General features: G+C 43.0%; 1 pseudogene; it reads left to right on the top strand.

Annotated features, from left to right (window-relative positions):
* LOC144769319 (sulfhydryl oxidase 2-like) overlaps window positions 1-23,423 on the top strand; it is a 61,696-nt pseudogene extending 38,273 nt beyond the window's left edge.
* Window positions 23,424-23,905: the final 482 nt, after the last annotated feature.

Below are 23,905 nucleotides of genomic sequence, written 5' to 3'. Positions count from 1 at the left end.
GTGAAGTACGTGGTAAATTGCGAGTGTTTTGAGACTGCAATTGCAGTTGCAAAACATTCATACATACAAATGCGTGTCGCTATTAGGAAGGGACTCCCTTGGCACCCCCTTCCTAATAGTGAGTTGCAAACCTCATTTTGCAAATCAGTAAACAATTACCGATTCGCAAAATGAGGTTTGTACATGGCCATGCCCTAAATTGTGGTCGCAAACAGGCTGATTGCCTGTTTGCAACCACAATTAAAGGTTGTACATCTGGTCTAATGTGTTTTATGTTATGTCTTAGTTTTCTATGTCACTGTGCATGATTCAAAAAATATTTCAAATTCTATCTTCATATGTCGTATTGGTCTAGCTCCAGAATGGTAATACAGTAATACCATATTGAATCTGTTTAATTAACGTTTATAAACGCTGAGGTTAATGGCTCTAGATTTGTGCATCCATTAAACTCAATGAAAATGAACAGGACCTGAAATTAACTAAACCTCAATTCAGTTCAAGCATTACACCAGCTACGAGTCTCATTCAGTCCACTCTGATGCAATATCAATGTCATGCCTTATTCAACTGTCAGTACTATGCTGTGATCCTAGAAATGTTTACATTGGCCGGTGTCATAGTGCTAGTTTTGAAAAAACATCTTATCGGTAGAGCCAAAATAGCTTTATATTGTTTCACACTGCGGAATTTAAATGAAGGCACGATTCATTATTAAGGTAACTCAATAATGTTTAAATACACAGTAAGGTAATTATACTTCACTATCTGCATTAAACCATTCTCACACTCTAATCATTATTGAGTAAAATGCATAAACCGTGCACTACTACAATGTCAAATGCAAAATATTGTGCTACAAAAATGTCTTGAACATCACGGGCTATGTTAAGTTCATGAGTGGTCAAGGTAAATGCCCTTTTTAGGTTTCGCCAGCACATCATTTGCGCTGTACTCGTGAGATATATTGTATTTAATATAAATCTTAAAAGGGACTTACATCCCGCCCTTCCTTTTCATTTGTTCATGCTTGCCACTTACTTTTCCTCTGTTTCTATTGGTTGTGGCGTACCATTCCCTAGGAGCGACTCCTCCACTAGGGTAGAGGAGCGTTGCCCCACTGCTTTCTCGCAGTGTGAGAAAGCCAAAACATAAAATGGTAATAACTAAAGTTATTACCATTTTATGTTTTCTTTGTGCATTGCGATTGTGCGGGACTGCTCTGCTCTTTGAGCAGGGCAGGGGAGGAGTGGTTTGCACATTCCTGAGCGGCCCTCTTGGTCTGCCCAAACCAGCAATGGTTACCTAGAAGGGTAAACCCAAATAAAGTCACTGAGACCTGGGTATTAAACAGTACATTGGAACAGTGGTCCCGGTGAACAATTGAATATACATAAAGAGAAACAGTACATTTTGAATTCAACCAGAGGTGAAAGAAACGTGTTATGCTTAGTGTACAGTGTTGTTTATTTACACTGGACTAACGATGGTGTGAAAAAACAACACTGTACACTAAGCATAACACGTTTCTTTCATCTCTTGTTCAATTCAAAATTTAATGTTTCTCTTTATGTATATTCAATTGTTCACCGGGACCATTGTTCCAATGTACAAACCAGTAATAGGCACACTGCCCTTTCTCCATGCAGGCTGTATAGCTGCCCATATGGAGAACATGGCCACCCCATTAGCCGCTGGCTGGGCAGGGTCCCAACCAATCACAACACTGCTTGCTGCATTGTGATTGGCTTAGGGGAAGAGTCTGGAGGGAGCCTGGCTGCCTGCTTTCTGTTCCTGTTGGAGGCAGGAGAGCAGGAATAAGGGCCGAGAAGATGCACGACCTGGCAGAAAGGAAGGTAAGTTTATTTGTATTTTTTTATTTATTATTAATTTCAATTACTCTAAGGTGTGTATAACATCTATCCCCAAGACAAGACTTCTACAATGGCTATAGCTGGTGACTTTGAGAACTTGAAAACAACTTGGAGTTTTGGCATCAAGTGAATTTGGGAAAATTAGTTTCCAGCTTTGTCCCCTTTCAAAATGCATTTTGCATGAGTAGCATCTATCAGCAAAGGCTTTTTCAGCTTGCTTCCCTCGTCGTATTTGCTTTCTCAGTGTTGGTGCTTGCACTCCTCTCACCCTGATCCATTTATGGCCTCTGCTTCCCCTCCTTCCAAGATGGAACTCAACCCTTTTGGCAGATCTGCTTTCAACAACTGCAGGATCTTTATGCAAGTGTCAAGGAAGGCTGTTTTACACGTTTATTATGCAGCGCTCCAACAAACCAAATCACACCTCTTTCAAACTGTTCACGTTTATCCAGTCCACCCAAACTGTTACACAGTGCTAAAAGGAGATACCGCTGCAAAACTCAACAAACAATCGATTTAAAAAAAACATTAATTTCAGCCTCGGGCATGTAGTTTTATTTCAGCAAGTTTCTTGTGGTTTGCAGTGTGAGGGAGGAGAAATTGTTATGCGTGTATAATGAGTTAAGTTCTCATGCTTGAAGTTTAGTAAAATGAAATGAAATAATGAAATACCAGTATTTGTAAAGCGCACAGCTACCTCTGAAAAGGTGTCCCGGCGCTGGGGGCCCTCAGGAAGATTAAGCAAGCTATTGCCCAGAGTCACATGGTGCTGGGCTAACCTGCCACCGGCGCCGGGGATCGAACTGTGAACCCCGTAGTACAGAGTCAGGCACCCTGGCCAATGCGCCACACCTCTTCCACAAATGTACTTTGTGCTTTACATGAGCACCAGTTACATTACACATACATTTTATGTAGTTGCTAGTCGCAGGAAGATTAAATGATTTGCTTAGAATCACAGGATGTTGAACCGACACTGAGACTTGAATCCCGGTCCCCGGTTCTGAAGTTGGCAGCTCTGACTACTACACCACATCTCCTTCTCATCTTTTCAGTGTGTTTTCTGGAACCGAGCCAAGAGCACAGACTTCGCTCCGTGAAGCTCGCTTAGCCTGTCCACTTGTGTTGATAGTTTGCATTTCCTAACAAGCATGCCTTGCAAGTGCATCTGCAGGCTGTCTCTCTCCTCCCGGTGTCTTGCATCCCTCTCCTAGGTCACACCACATTGTTTCCTTTCTCATTGTATTTATTTCTGTTTCCATAGATACAGGTCCCAATTTTTGACATTCTTCTCCTTCATCCAATAAACTTATCTGTGGGTCTTTCAAATCGTTTCCCTTCACACTACAGGGATGAATATTAAGTCCTCTGTGCAGAGGCACACAAGGGACTCCCATGGCATGACTCAGCATTTATCGCTCCAAGATGTCTTGGTCCCCAACCTCATCTTCATACATACTATACTCATTGGGCACATATTTTTTTTTCTTTGTCTCCCTCCCCCCATTTACCTAATCTCCCTGCTTCATAATTCCACCAGTAACAGCCCAATATATTTCCTTTATCAATATACAAGTCATAACACTTCAACAGACTTTCAGTGAATTATATTGCACATCTTCTCACCAAGCTACGACTTACAACAACAAAAAGGCTGATTATTGATCACATAGTGAAACTTATTATATTTACTGATGCTTGTTTGCATGGCCACTCCCATTTTTGCTCGATTTATCTGTAGATTTTTTGACTATGCTCAATGGGGCACTGCTGTCTAGTGTGGGTGCCCTGACCCCTTAAAACATGTTTCATTGTTATACACCAAATTGGCATATATAACATATTCCTAGTTCCTAGTATATGGTTCAAAATGTGCCTAGTGCCTGTAAGTTAAATGTTTGCACCCATATTGTGCCACCACTAAAGTGAAAATGCAAAACATGGCTGCAGGTCTGATCAGTGACATTTTTTTGATCAGGTTTAATTTTAAATTCAACCTGCCAAAATAACCAAATTTGACAGGCCTAAACCATCCTTTTAAATAATATTAAGTCAACCCTAATTGCGCCTTAATTTGGCAATTAGGCAGGGTGCATAATCTTTTAAAGAATGACATTTGAAAGTTAGTGTTAAACATGTCCTTACAGTGACAATACCTTAAAAGCTAGTTTCACTGTAGCAGGGTTAGCTGTTCCACAGGAAAGCAATGGGGTACTTTATTTGAGTTAATACAGTTATCTCTCCCTAGGGATACAATAAAAAAGCTCATTCTTGGTTTTTAAAAATATTTGCTACAAATCCAATTCATTAGTAAAGTCAGATATGCAACAAAAGTTATGAAACATTCTTTAAATATGTTACTTTCATCCTGCCCAGAGCACAACTGAAGCCATTTGCTGAAGCTTCCAACACTGACCTAGGAGCTGAATAGCTCCTTGATTATGAGGAGCTGGGTCTCAGAGCTGCGACAAAGGGCTTAAGTGTGGGTAGAATTTGACCTTCCTCTCATAGCATGGCATGAGGGCTTTGCCTAACCACATGCATATCTTCAAGTGAAGCCTACCCTATCACCAGCAGATGTAGCTCACACCTGGCCATGCACCCTCTATTGTCTCCCCTTCCTAGTCAGCGAGGCACCAATCCCAATGAGAGAGGAACTGCCCCCAGAACTGGTTTAGAGTGACTACCATGGTGGGTTTGCACATTTCCTTGTCCACACCTCTTGCATGGTCACAGGAGCTCAGAAAGGTTCTGTCATCTTGGTTTTAGGAGGACAGGGGTACTATGTGACAGTTTGCCGTAAGGCATACTGAAACTGCAGCAAAAGTTGGTAAGGTTACTCCTGGGATATTTTCCTTACTGGTCATGCAAGGGCCAGGAATCACCCTCACCCCCAGAACCAGGCATAAATATGGCCACCCTGGACACATTTTCAGAACACTACTGGACTTGTGTAAGACAGAAGATGGGCTGCACATGATGTTGTGACCTGTGAGGAGAACCCAAACGGCTGGACCTTATCCCACTTTTCCTTAGGGCTCCAATTTCAGTTGACTGGCCTCTTGTCAAGATACAGAGACACAAAAGGTGCAAGATGACAACTTTCCTGAAGGAGCCCAGATGGCTAATATCACTGCTTGTGGCTTTTATGGAGTGAGTCCTGACCTCCAAGAGTACTTCCTGAGGTCCTAGAAATCTTGGCTAGTGGCATAGGTGACTTCTCCAGCCTAACCTTAAAACCTGGGACTTAGATATTTTTTCTTGGAGACCTAACACAAGACTGGGACCAAGCTACCAATCAAACCGATATGCTGAGTGTGCATTGCCAGTGAGCCTGTCTGATCTTCAGCTCCCGCTACATTCTTATACACAACAGCAGATCAGATCAGCAGGCTTGACAATGACTGTCATTTGATGACATCAAACCCTTTTCACCTAGAGTCCTAAACCTGCAGTCTTGTCTGACTGAAGGAATCTGACTTCAAGAAAATAGCCTATTACTGAAGGTGGAGATCTTCACTAGACCCAATACCAAACAGCATCTGATTGACATCAACAGCCTCCTGGTCTCAAACGCTGGACTTTTTTTGCCCTGTCTTTTCTTGCCTTTGTCAACGGCTTCACTGATAGCTTGTCTTTCGGCACCCCATCTGTGGTCAATGACCCTTTCTTTGGATCCAGCCTGATTTCTTGTACCCCTGAAGACTCTACCTTTTCGGAAAGTCCGAAGGTAACTGTCAGGAATTGGGTTTCTGTTTGGCAGAAATGTGAACCCTGTCCAAGCATGAACCACGATCTTTGTCAAGGGAGTGAGTTGCACATTCTAACTTAATCTGTGCTTGCCCTCTGGTAAATTGGCAGAAAGCAGTCAGGTGGAACTTAAGATGCAATGTGTAAAAAATGTGCGCAACACTGAATACAGTAAAACAGTAATAATACCACACATAAATATACCATACCTGGTTAGATAAATAGAGCATAATGTATTGAACAAAGCAGAAACAAAATGACAAAAATCTAGTAAGTAGAACCGGAGTTATGCATTTTTAAAGAATATCTTGAAATATAGTGCCTAAAAGCTTAAAGTGCCAATCCGGGCTATCTGGTCATGCTTGACCTGGACAAATCCAAAGTGTCAGGATGACTGTGATGGAGTGCAGGTTGGATACAGGAACCAGCCTCGGTCTGCTGAAACAGTAACTTTGTCTGGGGGTGCATCAACATTGAGGACGCGATGCGAGAAGCAAGAGCGGCGATGCATTGGTGTTGATCCTGAAGAAAAAAGTCGTGTGTTGGTTCAGTGCCGCATGAATCGGTTCCGAGCTCTGCAGCTACAGCAATGCGTGGGTTTTTGTAGTTGTGCCACTTGAAACTCACTTCCAAGGGCCCAGGACTGGATTCACACACTTGGTAGGGCAGGATTCTCAGACGGCAGAGTGCAGGTGCGGTTGATGAGTGTAGTGAAGTATTTGATTACCCTGAGACTTTCAACAGGAGGCAAGCAGACAAGCACTTGGAGCAACACTTGGTTCAAATGGAAGAGAAATGCAGGCCCAGTACGTCTCACTCTCAGGCAAGAGGGCAGTAGGCAGCCGGTCAGCTCTGCAGAGCTGGAGTCCAGCAGAGTGACAGCCCTTTCACCAGCACAGCAGTGTTTCTTCCTGACAGAGTATCTCCATGTCTGGAAATGTAACGTGTTGGTGGTGCCAGTGGTTCAGTAATTATACCCAGTTATGCCTTTAAAGTGGGGAAGACTTCAAAGAGAGGCCTTTGAACTGCACAGAGTCCCTGTGTAGCAGGGATTCTGCTCCTACACAGAACTGTGCATAGAGACTTGGAACCTCAGTGAATTAGGGTGTGCCAAAACTCACGTTAGTAATCAAAATCCCCCACCAGACTAGCAATCAGTGTCTCATTGGTTCTTCCCTACCCCCAATGATTAGACAACCCAGAACATGGAACTTAGAATACCTCAGGCAATGTGGAACACATGAACACTCTTTCATTATACACTCATGCTAGTCCAAAACGGGGAGTAAATGAAGACATGTGCAAGTTTGAAATATTTATTTCTAATGCCGTGTTCTCAGGCTCAGTATCTTAGCTAATGCAAGCAGACATATTATAAGCAACAAGATTATCAGCATAGTTACTATTCCATAAAATACAAAAGGAGAAAGCATGATTAAATGCTAAATGGAAATAGACTAGATGACAACTAGATTTCACGCTCCCTTGCTATTATGTTATTTTATATCTACAGAAGGTCTCTTGGGTTGACAAGGGCGGCCCCATACCTCTGGTCCTAGTAGAAATGGATCACATCATTTTCAACACAAGCTCTCTGCAAGCGAATGTTCTCCAAAGTGTGTGTGAGCATGCCCGTGCAGTGCATTTTTAATCGCGCCAAAATCAGAGGTGGCCACAGCTGCATATATGTTATGTTTAGAACGTGCGCTGATCCGACCGAACAACAACCACTGTGTTGAAATAACCTTGAAGGCCTCGGCACTTACTGTTCAGACAAAGCTTACCAAGCCAAGCTGCTAGTATAGAAAAACATATTATTCTCGTGTGAAGCAAAACAGTCCTCTAGACTCTAAACATTTGTAATAATGTGTGCCGTGTGCAAAGGCAGCAGAAAGGAAAAAAGGGTGCTTAAACTTCTAATAAGCTCATGCTAACTTAACACATTGTAAATGCAGGGCTCAACCCCATGACACCTGACCTTCCTACCCTAGCTCCATACTCACTATAGGTGGTACGCAGGCCTTTGTGTGGGGACAGACCCTACACAAAGGCCTCCTCTCTCCCATCCTGCCCAGGATGGCCCATCAGGATGTAGATGGCACATCAGTCACACCTAAGCTCCCTTTGTTTTTGGCTGTCTGGAGGGAATGCACAAAATCCAGCTGTCACCTATCGCAGACGTGTTTTCAGAGACAGACAGAAAGTGCCTGATTGTTAAAGTAAGAAAATGCCAACTTTCTAAAAATGACATTTTCAGAATTACAATTTAAAATCTAACTTCACCATTTGTTTGGATTTTAAATTGTGATTCCAGAAATACCAAATGTAGGGGTCCCATCTCTTCTCAATTGGAAATTACTGGTTAAAGATGTACTAAATTAATACCAAAGTTAACGTATGGGAGAGATCAGCCTTGCAGTAGCGAAAAACTAATTTAAGAGTTTTAAACAACCTGAACATGTAAAACTTAAATATACATTTCCAACTTTTTAAATACACTGCATCCTGCCCTTGAGGCTGTCCACAGACAACATTGTGGGTGACTTATCTGTATTAAAGAGGAAGGTTTGGGTCTGGCAAGAGGGGTAACGTACCAGGTGACCATTGCAGTTTAAAACTGCACATACAGGTTCTGCAGTGGCAGGCCTGAGACAAGTTTAAAGGGCTACTAAAGTTACTGGCACAATCTGTGCTGCAGGCCCACTAGTAGCATTTAATGTATAGGCCCTGGGAATATGTAGTGTGCTTTACTAGGGACATATAAGTAAAGTAAATATGCCTATTGTGGATAAGCCAATGTTACCATGTTTTAAATACAGACTACAAGCACGTTAGCACTGGTGGTAGTGTGCCCAGAGTCATAAAGCCAAGAAAAATGAAGTCAGCAAAACAGGAGGTAAGGAGGCAAACCTAATCTTTGTATTTGACCGGCACTCCATTGCGGGCAGCCTTAAAACTTACCTTTGTCGAACTCTAGAGCGACAAGTTACACACGGGTGAAACTTTGAGTTGTATGGCGCTATTTCTATTTAAAACTTTAAAAATGTATATTTCTGGAACCTCTTACTTGAATTTTTTTGTGTCATTTTGTTATTTAAAATATTTTCTAGATTTATATATTGGGGTGGGATTTTTAGAGTGTTGTGTCTTAGAAATTTTAACTGTTTTGTTACTTCTACACTATTACATTTTTTTTTAAGTTGAGCCTTTCGTGCTCTGTGCCAAAGCTACCAGGGTTGAACTCTGGTTTGAAGTACTGAAGCATTTACTAAACCAGAATAGTAACATTTCACTTGTGGTGGTCTACCATCCACCCAAATTACATTGAAAAAGAGAATGAAACCCAGAGAAGAAGAACATGGGTATATTCAAGAAAGAGACAAGGATAAGAGAGCAAGATAAAATCCAAGGGAAGTAAATGGTGAAGAAGGAAGGATATGAAGAAGAAAACTTATATAGATGACAGGTAAGGAGGGAAAGAAAAATGAAGCAGGAGAAGAGAAAGAAGGGGGCAAAATAAAGGGAGAGTTGGAGAGCAAAGGGGCAGGGGAGAATAAGAGAAAAAGAAAAAGAGACTAAATAAAGGAGACTGAGTGAGAAGGGACAGGAGTGGGGTAAAATGAAAAAAAGAGGGAGACAGAGACAAGAAAGAGAGGCGAAGACAAGAAATTAACAAGATGGACAAGTGAACAAGGAATAAATAGCTTAGTAAACAAATTCAGAGATGTGACAAGAGGAATGTGGAATGCAGTAGAAAAGAGAGCGGTGAGGATTGCAGAGAATGGAGATATAAATCAGCAATATTAGCTGTGGGGTAGAGCCACGGCCTGCAGAGTAGGAAATGCACCAGCTTATTTAAGTTCACCCTCGCCTGCATACTTTCAATACCTGGATGCACAACTGATAATTGCCCCACTCCCATCTTTGCATCCAATTAGCTTGCTGTGAGATTTGTAGATGGCCTGAATTGGTGTGTGCTAATTTTGGCAGATGCACTTGTATTTGTTGATATTGTATGGTGATAATTATTTGGGATATGCTTTGAGTAGCGGTCAGATGAAGGTGAATGGAACCAGTGATTAGTGGGAATGATACAGAATGAGGATCTGAACAGTTAAAAAAGGAGATTATCAAGTGGTGCATTCAAGGGTCATTCCTGGGGTGATGACAAACTTTTAAGAAGGTCTAGACCTTCTTCAGCGCCGAGACACCCCAGGGAATTTGCGCGCTATATAAATCGTATAAATAAATAAATAGACAACCTGGATGTGCAAAGATTAGGCATGGAGTTCCCTCACTGGTGTATGAAATGCAAAGTTACATTGCTTTGTGTTTTGTTTGTTCTCTTGTCATGGGAAGCCTTTCTTTCCTTGATTTAGTATTTGGGTGTAGTCTTTATGGAATCTCAATAGTTTTGAATGTCTACCAATTGCTTATTATGTACCTTTTCATGTGTATAACGTTCATGTGCATGCCAGGTCCAGGATGCTATGCAAATGTATCAGTACAGAACCATACCTGCTTATGATCCAACCTCCCTCTTCCGGTCTATCAAGGTGCTGTCCTAGTGCATAACACCAAAATTAAATAGAAATAGTTGAATTGAAGATTGTAGCTTTGAAGGTGAGATATGGCATGCTTGTTCTTAATGCATGTAATAATCATTCTTTTTTCAGTGTACCATAAACACATTGGGGCATATTATCAAGACAGGTGATACAATTATCGCTGTTTTAGCGGCAGAAAACTGCCGCTAAAACAGCGATAATGGGCTTGATAATATGCTCTATGGAATTCCAATTGAAGCCCATGTTAGATGTCCTTCACATTTACCATGGGCTTCAATTGGAATTCCATAGAGCCTAATATTAGGCCCATTCTCGCCATTTTAGCTGCAGTTTTCTGCCGCAAAAACGGCGAGAATTTTATCATCTGTCTTGATAATATGGCCAATTATCTATTACAAGTGCCAGAAAAAAGGGACAAGGCGCATGCAATTAAACTTTTGTAACTTTGGGAATATGAGAAGCATGAGAAATCCACCACTGATTGAGGAGCACTGAGTTTTAGAGTGCAAATGACCATCAACATGTTAGGGAATTTTGGTGAAATTAAACCCTGAACACACAGTCATGACACATCCCAGACAATTCACTTTTCTTCACAGAGCTTCCAGTTGAATTCTTTTCACAAAATATGTTAACCGGTTATAATGATTTGAATTATTTGACTGCACAGATCAAGGAACAATCACTATCTTTGTTAGGGTAAATCTTCAAAGTCACTGAATTAACCAAAGTTCAACCTCATGGTGGCTTTGGCACTGAGTAGACAAGCTTAACTTAGGGCAATGTATAAAGTATTTATGCTGCCCCTAAACAGTAATAAATTCAAAATTAAAAACAATAAAAATCCCCAAAAGAAATTAAAAAAATAGAGTAACAATTAATTAACAAACGTACACCAAAATAGCAAAAAAAAACAATGAGGGGAACCTGAGAAATACATTTTAAGTAGAAATAGCCCTTAGAAAAGCAGCTACTCCCCTTCCAGAAAATGCTTAAAATATGGCTATTCCAGAGCATCTCCTTTAATATTGTATTATTCAATATAGGGTAGCTGTGTGCTTTACAAGTGCGTCATATAATAAAAGAGAATAGAATAACATAGAATAGAATAGAATAAAACTACCAAGTGCCAATGATATTCAATGGTCATGGTAGGCCAGGACCTAGGTGCAATTTGAGGTCGACTGCAAGGAAGTGCAGGTCAGAAACACCAAGCAGGCATTCCTGGTCAAAATGCTACCTTCTGACATAGTCCTTTAACTCCCAATCCACGACAAAAGTGCATTTCTAAATCCTCTCAGGACCTTGGGGAGCTACGTAGGCTCAAAGGGTGGAAAACTAAGGTCAACAGCTGAGCCCAGTCCAATTGCCACTGGTAAGCTGGACACTCTGAAGAAAGAGCTCTTGTAACTTGTTATATCGCTGTAGCTTGATTACGAGGTCGGTCTTACGATGCTTGGAGTCCATTTCTTTGTCCTGGGTATGTCCAGTCTTTCAGGGCTCCTCTCAAGTTCCAGGCAGCAGGGCCAGTCTATCAATCAATCAATCAATCATGACATTTATAAAGCGCACTACATACCCGTGAGGGTCTCAAGGTGCTGGGGGGGCTGCTGCTAGTGATCGAAGAGCCAGGTCTTGAGGAGTCTTCTGAAGGCCGGTAGGTCTTGGGTCTGCCGTAGGTTGGTGGGGAGGGTGTTCCAGGTCTTGGAGGCAAGGTGGGAGAAGGATCTGCCGCCGGCGGTCGTTCTTCGGATGCGGGGAACTTTGGCGAGGGCGAGGCTGGCGGAGCGGAGCTGGCGGGTGGGGGAGTAGAAGTTGAGTCGTCTGTTGAGGTATGCTGGGCCGGTTTGCCGCAGATGATTTCGGTGGCAGTGGAGTGGAAGGGGGGAGCCGGACGCTCTGAGTTCTGCCAGAGAGGAAGGATGTGGTCCAGTCCATGGCCTTCTCTCGGATCCCGGCGTCGGGCAGGCATGTTCGTAGTGTGCGGTGGCAGACCGTGTCGAAGGCGGCTGACAGGTCCAGAAGGATGAGGGCTGCTGATTCTCCGTTGTCGAGCAGGGTCCTGATGTCATCAGTGGCGGTGAGAAGGGCGGTTTCGTGCTGTGGTTGCTGCGGAACCCGGACTGGGACGGGTTCAGGATGCTGTTCTCCTCGAGGAAGCGGGTCAGCTGTTTGTTGATGATTTTCTCAGTGACCTTCGCCGGGAACAGGAGCAGATAGATGGGTCAGAAGTTCTTGAAGTCCTTGGGGTCCGCCTTGGGTTCCTTGAGTAAGGCGTTGATCTCAGCGTGCTTCCAGCTTTCTGGGAAGGTTGCTGTCTCGAAGGAGATGTTGATTACATTCCGGAGATGGGGTGCAATGGCTGTGCTGTCTTTGTTGAAGATGTGGTGGGGGCATGGGTCTAGCGGTGATCCGGAGTGGATGGTGTTCATGATCTCTCTGGTGACTTCGTCGTTGAGGCTGGTCCATGAGAGCAGGTGGTTGGTGCAGGTGGTGGTCATTGGGGGAAAGGGTTGTTCGGGCGATCGTGGAGTTGAAGCTGTCGTGGATGTTGGCGATCTTTCGGTGGAAGAAGGTGGCCAGCGCGTTGCACAGGTCTTGCGACGGCGGAATGTCGTTTGTGTTGGAGCTGGGGTTGGAGAGTTTCTTCACGATGTTGAAGAGCTCTTTGCTGTTGTGTGCGTTGTTATCCAGGCGGTCTTTGAATGAGGCCCTCTTGGTGATTCTGATGAGTTGATGGTGTCTGCGGGTGGCTTTCTTGTGGGCTGCATAGCTGTCCGGTGTTCGTTTGTGGAGCCAGTGCTTCTCAAGTTTTTGGCATGTTCCCTTGAGGGCCTGGAGGACTTTGGTGAACCAGGTGGCTTTCTTGTTGGTGTGGCTGTTGGAGTGTTTCTTGAGCGGGCTCAGGGTGTTGGTGCAGTTGTTGATCCATTCTCTGAGGTTGCGGGCAGCGATGTCGGGGTCGAAGGAGTCGATGGGTGGGCTCTGGGCAAGGGTGGTGGTTAACTGGTTTTCAGTGACCTTGCTCCAGCAGCGTTGAGGCATCTGTTGGGTGCTTTGGTGCGTGGTGGGCTTCCTGAAGTTGAAGTGGATGCAGTGGTGGTCAGTCTAGTGGGGTTCGGTGGTGTGGTTGAAGGAGACGTGGGGGTTTGCAGTGAAGTTGGGGTCCAATGAGTGGCCGGCGGCGTGGGTTGGTGTTGTCACAAGCTGTCCGAGTCCGAGGTTCGCGAGGTTGTCGATCAGAGTAGTAGAGTTGGTGTTGTTGTTGTTCTCGAGGTGGAAGTTCAGGTCCCCGAGGAGGATGTAGTCCGTGGAGGCAAGGGCGTGTGTGCTGATGAAGTCAGCGATGGAGTCGCTGAACTGCTGTTGGGGTCCGGGAGGTCTGTAGACGAGGGTTCCTTTGTGGGTGGTGCTGGGGTTGGGGTGAATCTGGAAGTGCATGTGTTTGCAGTGCTGAGCGTGTCGTCGGTATTGGTCGAGACTCTGATGGTGTTCCTGTGGACGATGGCTATTCCTCCTCCTACACCATTGGTGGGGTCCCTGTGGGTGACCTTGTAGCCTTCGGGATGGCTATGGTGATGTCGGAAGCTGAGGTGGGGTTTAGCCAGGTCTCCGTCATGAAGGCGACATCTGGGGAGGTAGAGTCGAGGAGGTCCCATAGTTTGACGGCATGTTTGCGGGTGGAGCGGGTGTTGAGGAGTATGCATCTGAGGTAGTTGGGTCCTTCCGCTGGTGGATTTGCGGGCCAAGTGCTGGTAAAGCTGCAGTTCCGGCAGGTGAAGGGTCCTTGGGTGCGCTTCGGGGTGGCCTGGTAGCTGGTGTTTTCTCATCCGGGGTTGAGTGCTTTGAGGGTGCTGGCATCGTTGCACTGTTGGGCGTTGTGGTGTTTGCGGGGGCCGGGGGTTCTGGCGCTGGGCGGCCTCTATATAAGGGTAGGTGGGAGGGAGGAGCAGCTGGGAGGCGGGAGCGAGGCGGCCTATGGGCGAGCGAGGGGGTGGGCCGCAGGGAAGCAGCAGCAGGAACGAGGGCAGAGCGGAGTGCTAGGAGCGAAAGTGGGGTCGGACAACAGTAACAAATGGCAGCAAGGGAAACAAACAATTCAGTAAGGCAGTAAGGAAAAAAATAGTTTTACAATACCAGGAAGGGGCACAGAAGAAAAGTGGGCAACAGTAATACACTGAACGGCTATGTCTACTTCTGTTCTTCCTCAGGTCCAGAAAGTGTTCTGAAGAGGGTGTCTGGAGAGGGCACGTTTATGCTTGGCACAAGATAGTGGGTGGGAATGACTCTTGGGCTCACCTTTTCAAATGGGAAAAAAGTGTAAACTTGGGCTCTGAGGCATTTTCAAGATGGTGAAAGTCTTTGGCCACAGTAAACACAGGCTCTGAGGGCTGAAGGTGTGTGATGGGATTTTACTATGGTAATCATAGTGTCCTCTCATATCTAACACCAAAATCCAGTTTAAAGCAACTACTGTAGTCCCAATAAACCCAAAGACAGAAGTCTGGTTGGACAAAGTAGGATTCATCAGTAACCAGACAGTGGATATAAAAGAATTGCCCAGCCATTCTATTCTTGCACTTTCAAGTGAGTCTCAAAGTGCTATACACAAAACCAGCAGACCCGTCGAGCAGGACTTGACACTCAAGCCGGATTTAAAACTGTTATACGACTTTTCCAATGAGAGGAATTTTCAATAACTATTAAGGATAGCTGTTTATTTTGTTCCTAGCTATCCTTATTCCACAGATATAACATTAAGATTGGTATTTGTGTTCTAGTTTGCTACATAAAGCTGTTAGGCCTGCCTCAGTGAAAAATTGATTTTGGTTGCTAGTCCCTGTAAGGACAGGTTAACATTCAAGTTCTATGTGCCATGCACTCAGAATTCTGGGCTAAAAAACCTATATTGGGGTGACATTATTTTTAGGAGGGAGGGGAAGAGCATAGGAAAGGGGCATAGTGTACTGCCACTGACCATGATCAAAAATATGGAAGGAGACTACATGCTTAAGTCCAATAGAAGCTTGCTCATAGGTGTGAAAATATTCTTCATTGTTTTTTAAAACAGTAATCAAGAATCTGTTCCTATTGAGTAAAAAAGGGATCTAAAGCAAATTCTAAAATGTCATTTTTATTAGCATTCTCTTCGATAAAATATGTTCCATGGGGGTGGAAAGCTTTTTATTTTCTAACAAATAATTGAGATCTGACTAGGATTCGAAAGTAATATATTGGTATGGGCCTTTATAGATTTTTCCTAACTATTGGTTATTATAAATACCATGAAAACAGACAAAACAAATCTAGTCATTACCATTTTGCAGGGAATTACGATCTTGAAAAAAATTATTAATTTTCCTCCAAACTACACATTTGTAGACATTGAGTTTTGCCGACAAAAGTATGCCACTCTGTAGATCTGTTTTTACAAATATATGCATTTTCGTTGAAGATAATAAGATAATTCTGCACCTAAGAACTCTACTATTATGCTAATGCAAGTCAAATTAATTCAGTAGAATTAGTCTACAAAAACATTTTAATGAACACAATCTCAGGAGAACACTTTTTGATAAAATGGCCGAATCCTGTTGATGTGATGCACATTGATCATGCAATTTCCACAACCGTACTGTCTGCAGCGGATGTTTGAATCAATTCATTGTCTCCATCTGCTCTTATGGTGTTCTTTTCCACCACAGCGGAGGCTCGTATTAGAATAATGCAGGCTTTAAGTAATTATTCACTACCGACAGATCATTGCCACATAAATATTTATCAAATCTGGATTCTTTCCTTACCCCAACAATAATGAATCAAGTGATTTCCTCTCTCTATCGGTTGCATTTCCACATTGATGAAAAGTAAAGACGTTTGTCTGATAATACAACCCACAGGAGTGCCAGTAAGATGACTCACTGAATTAACGTTCAACTGATATGTAGGTCACTAGTTCAAAGGCCTGCATTTCCATCTCAGCCTCTCAGCCTTCTGGGGCTGATACACAAAGTAAAACGTGTTTGCAGAAGTTAGAAATGGCAGACGTGTAATAAGAAGGACTATATAAATGAAAGTAGTTATTACTGTTGTTACCCAACGCATGAGGCAAATATACGCGAAATTCCAGCTTCCAATTCATGTCGAGACATACGAGGAGAAGTTAAGTGTCACTCACTTGGTGTAGTAAATTGTTCTAGTACATTTTTCAATCGAAATGTTTGTTCCAACAAGGAACGATAATTGAATTTCTTATATAAGGCACAGGGTAACTTGTCATACCACAGACTCCAAAAAGTGATGCTTAACTGAGTGTTTTAATAAAAAAGAACATCACCACTGTGTTGCACTATAGCCTGTTTTCATCCAAGCATTTGTTATACCATGGCAAACATCAAGTTACTGCATTAATCCTTGTTAAACAACAATAATGTGCAATAAAGCATTCTTTTGCACCTTCCCCTTAAAAATGATTTGTGGTCTGAAATAAATACTATTCCAGTCCCCTACGTAAACACTCCCCTGCAATCCCACCCTTGTCTAAATAATTATCAATGCGTTCCCCCTCTCAATGCCCACTTCTATGCAACTTATAAAACCTCAAAAATGAAAATAAAACTATGCTGCTCCCCTATGATATCTACCGTTCTTACACCAATCCACCAAAAAACAACCTCTCCGTAAATTCTCATCCTGCCCCCGTTTACTGACTGACGATTCTGCTATTTAAACTTGTTTTAACCACGGTTCATACCTGCAGTGTTTCTGCCTTATGTCGAAAAGCTTAACCTCCTTGACTGATCTGAATTGAACCCGAGTCAGCCAGCACAACGCCTTTTCACCAAATGCTTCCCTCCCCACCTGTGAACAACGTGAATTTTATTTAGCTCACGCATATTTTTAAACATTGCAGATACCCCTAATGAAGGTCATTAGATGACCGAAATGCATTGGGTGAATTTAAATATGATGATTTGGATGAATCGAGTTTCTTAACATGCCTGTGAATAGACCCGGATGGGCAATTCTTGAGCAAGCAACAAGCAGAAATGTTGGAAATTGTACCTTTGACGTGACTCACAAGTACTGTTAAATGATTGAAAAAAAATGGATTGAACTTTGGGAACACTATTAAGTACGTGAATCAATTGGATTACATTGTGCATAAGGCTGTGCAACTCATTGGTGACTCGCAAACTGCGTGTCACAAATCTTTGGTATTTAATAAACGTGCACTGGAACGGAGCACATCTCGAGTGAATGCACGCAAAACAATTTAAAAAGGAATAAAATGAATTTAATGTACAAGAAAGGGTGTGCTTCAGGTCAACCACTGATGTACATGGATATCCCTGCCATGCCATTCTGTAACAGAAGACATATTTTGGCTTGGAGCCACTCCACTGGCTTTTCTCTCATGTAGTGCTCCCACCTTCACATGCATTCCAGCAAGTAGGGAAAATTCCACCTGGGATCTCCCCCTGTGTGCCGGATACAATCTTCCGTGATTGCCATGTCTTTGGTTCGAAGGATCCCTCCTCCGGCTAGGGTCTATAGTACTGGTAGTACCTCCCTTTCTGTCCGTGGGATAGCGGGTGACAGAATTGTCGCGCAAAGACCTCGCCTTCTTCTCTTGACCTTATCTCTCTAAGGTACAGTCTCTCTCCTACGATGATAATCTGGTGGTGTTTGTGTTCCCAATAGGGACCTTCCATCTAGTTCAATACCGGGCTCCTCTTCAACTGGAACCCAGGGCCTAGCTCGGGTCTCCTCTGGGGGAGGGTGCGTTTCCCTCTGTGCTTCCCTGCAATGAGCTCTTTTTCTCTCCATTCCCAACCCTTTCCACTCCTTGAACTCCCACCTAGGCTGCCTACTTTGCTTGGTGCTGTTCAGGGTTCTCAATGGTAGGAACTTGTTCTCCAGCTCACTTCCTGTTGTTTCCTCCACTGCCTGGGCATACCCTGGGGGAGTGCACCATGCAGCACCCCCTCAATGTCGAGCCTGGATGGGCTGGGACCTCTTTCCTCCCCCCACTGGTGGTAGCACTGTCCTGTATGGCTATGAACCTCCCAGTTACCTAAGAGCACTCTACTGGGTCGAATGAGGTGCAGGCTACCTGTGCCACTGGGTTGCATGCGATTGATGGGGCTCGATCTTTAGGGAATTCTGGCACCAAACTAAGATGAGGCCAGAATTGTCTGAGATTGCCAATCTGGCAACCTCCCTGCCCTAGATCTTGTGGTTTGATGGCTGGTGGGGGTCCCTTTGGCCCCCTCAACCATTGGGTTGCTGCAACCCAGTGCAAGAACAATAGGGATTGTGGGCATTAGAGAGACATCCTCTGTGTCTGTGTATGGTAGGGGAGGTTGGAAGTGGCTCACGGTTTCTGGGGCAGAGTCTCAGGTGGGGCCACCTCCAAGATGGCCCATAGTTCTAACAGTACCTCTTTTCTAGCCTTCGTCTGCCCTACATACTTGGCCTGTATGTGTGTCCTTGTGTGTTCTATTATGTTGGTGTCGAAGGTTTCCCCCTCTCTGGCCAAGGGAACGCATGCTTCTTAGCGCGTGCATGCCATTCACTGCAAAATGTATCTCACTTTTTAGTCTTGCTGTCAGACATGCCCAAATCAATCCAGCTAATGTCTGTTTCTCTATGGACTTTGCTCGGCGAGGTTAAGCTCTCACCTCGACAATGATAGAGCGTGGGCTCACCTGCTCGTTTACCATACCCACCTGGGCCCATAAAAACATCCACACTTTGAACAGGTAAACCTACGCTAATCAGATTTAATTTAACCTTTTAGGACCTCTACCATTGACTTACCAATCCTAGTCACCGTTACCTAATGTCCTAAGGGATCAAGGGTGTTAGCATAATAGGTAGAAAATAAGTATTTGCATTCATAAAATAACCACAAACTCAGGAATGGTTTAAACACTTTATGTATATAAATTCTTAAATGTCAGCATCCATACCAATTCAATTAAAGCTTGTTCAATTAGGAAAAAAATAATCAAAGCAAGATGATGTGAGAATATTACGAGACTTTCTTTAAGCATTGAAACATAGGAAGGGTAAGAAAAGGGGAAACAGCACAATGACATATTCACACTAATTTATATTTACCTGCGGGCTGGGATAAATGTAAATGTAAATGTAAATGTCGGAATTTGTAAAGCGCACAGCTACCTCCACCGGAGGTGTTCCGGCGCTGACCGTATACCGCTTAGGAACCCTTCCTGGCTTTCCTGGAAATGTCCACTCCTGGGCACCCCCCAGGTGCAGCCAGGCATCCCAGCGCTTTTGGGGCCGTTGTGGAGACTAAGCAAGCTATTGCCCAGAGTTGCAGCGTGGGACCCATGATCAGAACAGGCACTGAGGCGAGAATATCCAGTCAGGGGAATTAATGAGCCGGAGACCCGCCGGGGTGGGAATCGAACCGTGGTTCCTGGCCACAGCTCTGCATCAAGGTCTGCCTGCTCTAACCATTGAGCCACACTTCTCCAAGAACAGGACCCTGATAGTTCAGGTGCCAACAGGACAGGACAGGTGTCGACCAGAATCAGGAGAGGTATGGACTAAATTTGATCAGGACAGGACCACCGCAGGTCAGGACCGGCACCCACAGCTAAAGTGCAACGGAAGCATTGCAACCCTCTCTGCAGCTAACAGTCGGACCCGATTGGGTTAGTGAACTCCTTCCCAGAACCCTGATTGGGTTATCAATTCTTCTGACAGAATGCTCTGCCAGCACCTCTGCTCTCGATCGCCTATTGAGTGCGTTGGGTAAAGTGACAGGTCACCTATTCGGACAAGTCGGACAAACCAGCTTGCTAAGCCTACCTTAGATGTACCATTTTCCAGGGCAGTGTACCACCCCCAATGTTGCAAGTTTTTGTATTCCCTCAATTTGATTGGTCAAAAGACGAGGAGAGGTCATCACACCATACCCGTTATGAGGTCACTTGATTCAATAATGCAAATTATCTTTCCCACCCATAACTTTATTTTCCCATGCATTTTATTCCACCCAACAATGAATATTTTAATAGTAAATACAATGTTAAACAATTTATCAAATTGTCTTCCTCTTGGAGGTTCATAAGGTCGGGTTCCCAGGCGCATCGCAGGCAGGACTGTCACTGGCACACGTTCAATGCCATGGCTTGTGGACACGGGTTAATTCAGCACATGCGCAGTCGCATGACCCAAGATGGAGCAACATTGTATTTGATTGGTCCAAAAACGAGCTAATAGCAAAGTAAAAAAAACAGTTTTAGAACAAAGAATAAATGAATGCACTGTATACCACTTATCTCTACTCTGTTCCCATTACTTTATTTTAACTACAGCATTAGGAATTAAGCAGAAGGAACAATTTAGTAAAAGCAGCAATGCAAGCATTTGCATATGAAAACATAGAGCAGCCATCTTTAGTTCTAGTGCGCAGAAGCAAACATTTCCCACCAAAGCAGAGAATACGTCATGTCACATGAGTGTGACATACGCGTGGGCAGAAAAGTCACGGTTAGTAAATGCACATAGTAAAGCTTCGCCTAGATACTAGAAATTTCGTGTGGTGCATTGTTAGTAAGACAAAACATGTGTATTAATGCATTAAGTTTTATTTCGAGAGGTTTTAATCCGAGCAAGTCTCTTTTCGAGCGAAACCTTGCTCCATCAATCCCCTCTTTGATGATATTTTATATCTTCACAAATTACCGAAACAGATGGCAACTTTTCAACATTTACTCATTTCTAGTTCTTCAAACACTCCTTTATGTTTTTCCCCATTATTCATGTGGAAGTTTTTCATTTTCTTATAGAAATCCCCATTTAATTCTTCAAGCTCAATTCCATTGAAGTTTCTTTTCTTCCCTTTCTTATTTACTGTATATGTCTTTTTATGCTTACGACATTTGCAACAAATTATTATTCCTTAACTCAGTAGGGACACTACCACCATTGGCATCAGTATTTTACCTACAAAACTTTTTCCTACGTTAGAGAACCACCTACCTATTGTAGAGAGACCACTAATTAGTCTCTTCCATGCACTGTCAACCTCCAGTGATTTCAATTCTTCTCTTAAATGTGTAATGTTTCTTGCATATTTTCCAATTTCAACATTTTCATCTGGAATGTAAGTGCAACAATGTTGCGTCTTCAGCATTCTACAGACTCCGCCCTCTTTTGGCAATAGCATATCAAGAGCAAGTCGATTTTGTAAAACCATTGATCTTACTGCAACTAGCTTGGTATTGATCATTAGAAACCCACTAGCAGTCTCAGTCGATAAGCGGTCCACCACTGTTGACAATTTGCAAATTCTTTTAGTGTTCAGAACCACTCCCACTGAAGGTTTTATCGCACTAAATGTGTCACCTACAATTTCAGCAAATGATGCTCTTTTACTACCAGTTAATCCATTAGTCTCTTCATTGCTTCCAGTGATTTTCTCTACATGGTACACCTTTGGGAATACTAGTCCAAAATAGCAACTCCCATACCAATGATCAGGCAATTTAAAAAAGGCCTTGTTCCCACAAATGTAATAAATTCTAGGGAATTCTGGTTCAGGTCCATCCTTGAAACCCCAACCCCCAAGAACTTTGCAATTATGTTCACATTCACTGGAGCCAATGAATATATTGTTATAATAATCTGTTTTCTCTCTATAGAGACAGATTTTCCCTTTCTTTTCAAAATCCAGCAACATAGCAGCTTGAGTCTTGCCATTAGGGTTAAATTCTTTATTTTCAGCCCATTTAGTAATCTTTCGTTTATGATCAGATGCTTTCTTCTGGAAATCCTGTCTCCTTTTCTCGACTAAATCTAAAAACATCTTTTCTTTCTCATGTAATATGCATGTTAGATTATCTTTATGAGCCTTAGCTATATCTATTGACCTTACTGGTAGAAAATAATCACCCATAAAGTGTGTAGAATCTCTTATACTAGAAATACGATTTAAAGTTCTATGTAAAGGAATTTCGGAAAAGATTACATCAACATTGGAATAATAATACTGTAATTTTCCAGTTCTATAAAACAAACTAGTTAAAATGCTACTTGAAATACCACATGTAAGGGGTAAGTGATGATAGGTGACCCCTTCAGCTACTGATGTGGGCAACTTCATGCACACATAGCAATCACTGATCTCCATAGCTTCTACATAATGTACTAACAAATTAGCAAATACATTTAAATGAGTTCTATTTCTAGCTCTTTTATAGTATAAATCTCCCTTATCTAGTGCTTCTAAACCTACTCCAGGTTGCTTAAGACTAACTGCTTTCTCATGTGTATGTGTATCTATTTTCTTAGGTGAATCTACTTGCTCGGGTATATTAGTGTTATTCTGCATTTCTTTGCTCATTAAGTAAGGTATCGCTAATATCAATCCAAAGCATACTATAACTACTATTAATATACTACATGTACATATTCTACAACATGTCTTTAGACAATTTCTTTTCGGTCTTCCATTAACATTATAATCAGCCATTTTTGTCTAAGGAGACTTTATCCCCTCTTTGTAACTTTTCCACAGACTTTAACCTTTGATTCTTTTCTCAAGTTGCTCTCACTTCTTCGTCAGTCTGATCAACAGTTCGTCATCACTCAGTTCTAGATTTTCGAAATCTTCAAGTATGACTTAGGTCCACCCAGGTCCTTTGAACTTGTTATTCAGTCTTTTCAAACGTGGACTTCTTCTTCTTGGTTGTTCTGTGGACAGTCAAGCTTGACTTAATATTTCATTTACTTGCTCTGGTTCTTCATTTATTGTTTTAAGGTGAAATTTCAGTCTTTTGACAAAACCAGGCCACATATCTCCCTTTCTGAGTCTTTTAGCTGGCTTTGACTTTCTTCAGATGCTCTTTTATTTTCGTTCAATTGTGGCACTACTTCTGAATTCCTATCTATCTGACTTGGTCCTGGGCTTAATTTTGTTTCTTCTGCCTGGATACTTGTTCAGGAGTTTGATGTATTTGACTTTGAGTTTGACTTTGATCGCCTTCTTCTTCCTGAACACGTTTTCCTACACCTATCTGGTCCTGCTCAGGTCTTTGGAATTCTTGATTGTCTTCTGCCTGAGCTTTTGCCCTAATACCTATCTGTTCTTTCTCAGACTCAAGAGTTCTTGCTGGAGTTTCAAAAGTCTGAGTACATCGATCTTTCCTTATCTGGTCCTCCGCAGAATTACTTTTGGCTTGGATTTCTGTAATCTGACTACATTCTTCTATTCCTGACTCATCCTCACTATCACTCTGTCTATCTAGATAGGTTTGACTTCTGGTTCTCACAAATTCTGCAGGTATGTCGACTACTGGAATCCATTCATCCTTACTGGTGCTCGGTTGCTCTTCATCAACTACTTCGGGATCAACTTCTCGAAACCCCTCAGCTGCACAACCTTCAGCTTCTACTTCATCAGGTTTTGTCACCCTCTTGGTGTGACTGGCATGCATCCAATTCGGAATTCCTCTGCACTTCACAGCTGTGGTGGTAACCAATATCACTTGATGTGGCTCTCCCCAACTTGTTGCTAGGCAAGATTCTTGAGTATGTTCTTTTATTACTACCCAGTCTCCTGGATTCAGGTCATGTGCTGGAGTTGTTTGTCTGACGACAGCGTCTTCCCCAACCTGGTGAGAAATAGAATGCACTTGGTCAACCAGTTCTTTGCAGTACTCAAGTAAAATATCA

The sequence above is a fragment of the Lissotriton helveticus genome, chromosome 7 (assembly GCF_964261635.1).
Source record: "Lissotriton helveticus chromosome 7, aLisHel1.1, whole genome shotgun sequence".
NCBI lineage: Eukaryota > Metazoa > Chordata > Amphibia > Caudata > Salamandridae > Lissotriton > Lissotriton helveticus.
This window is presented reverse-complemented; position numbering and strand designations above follow the sequence as displayed.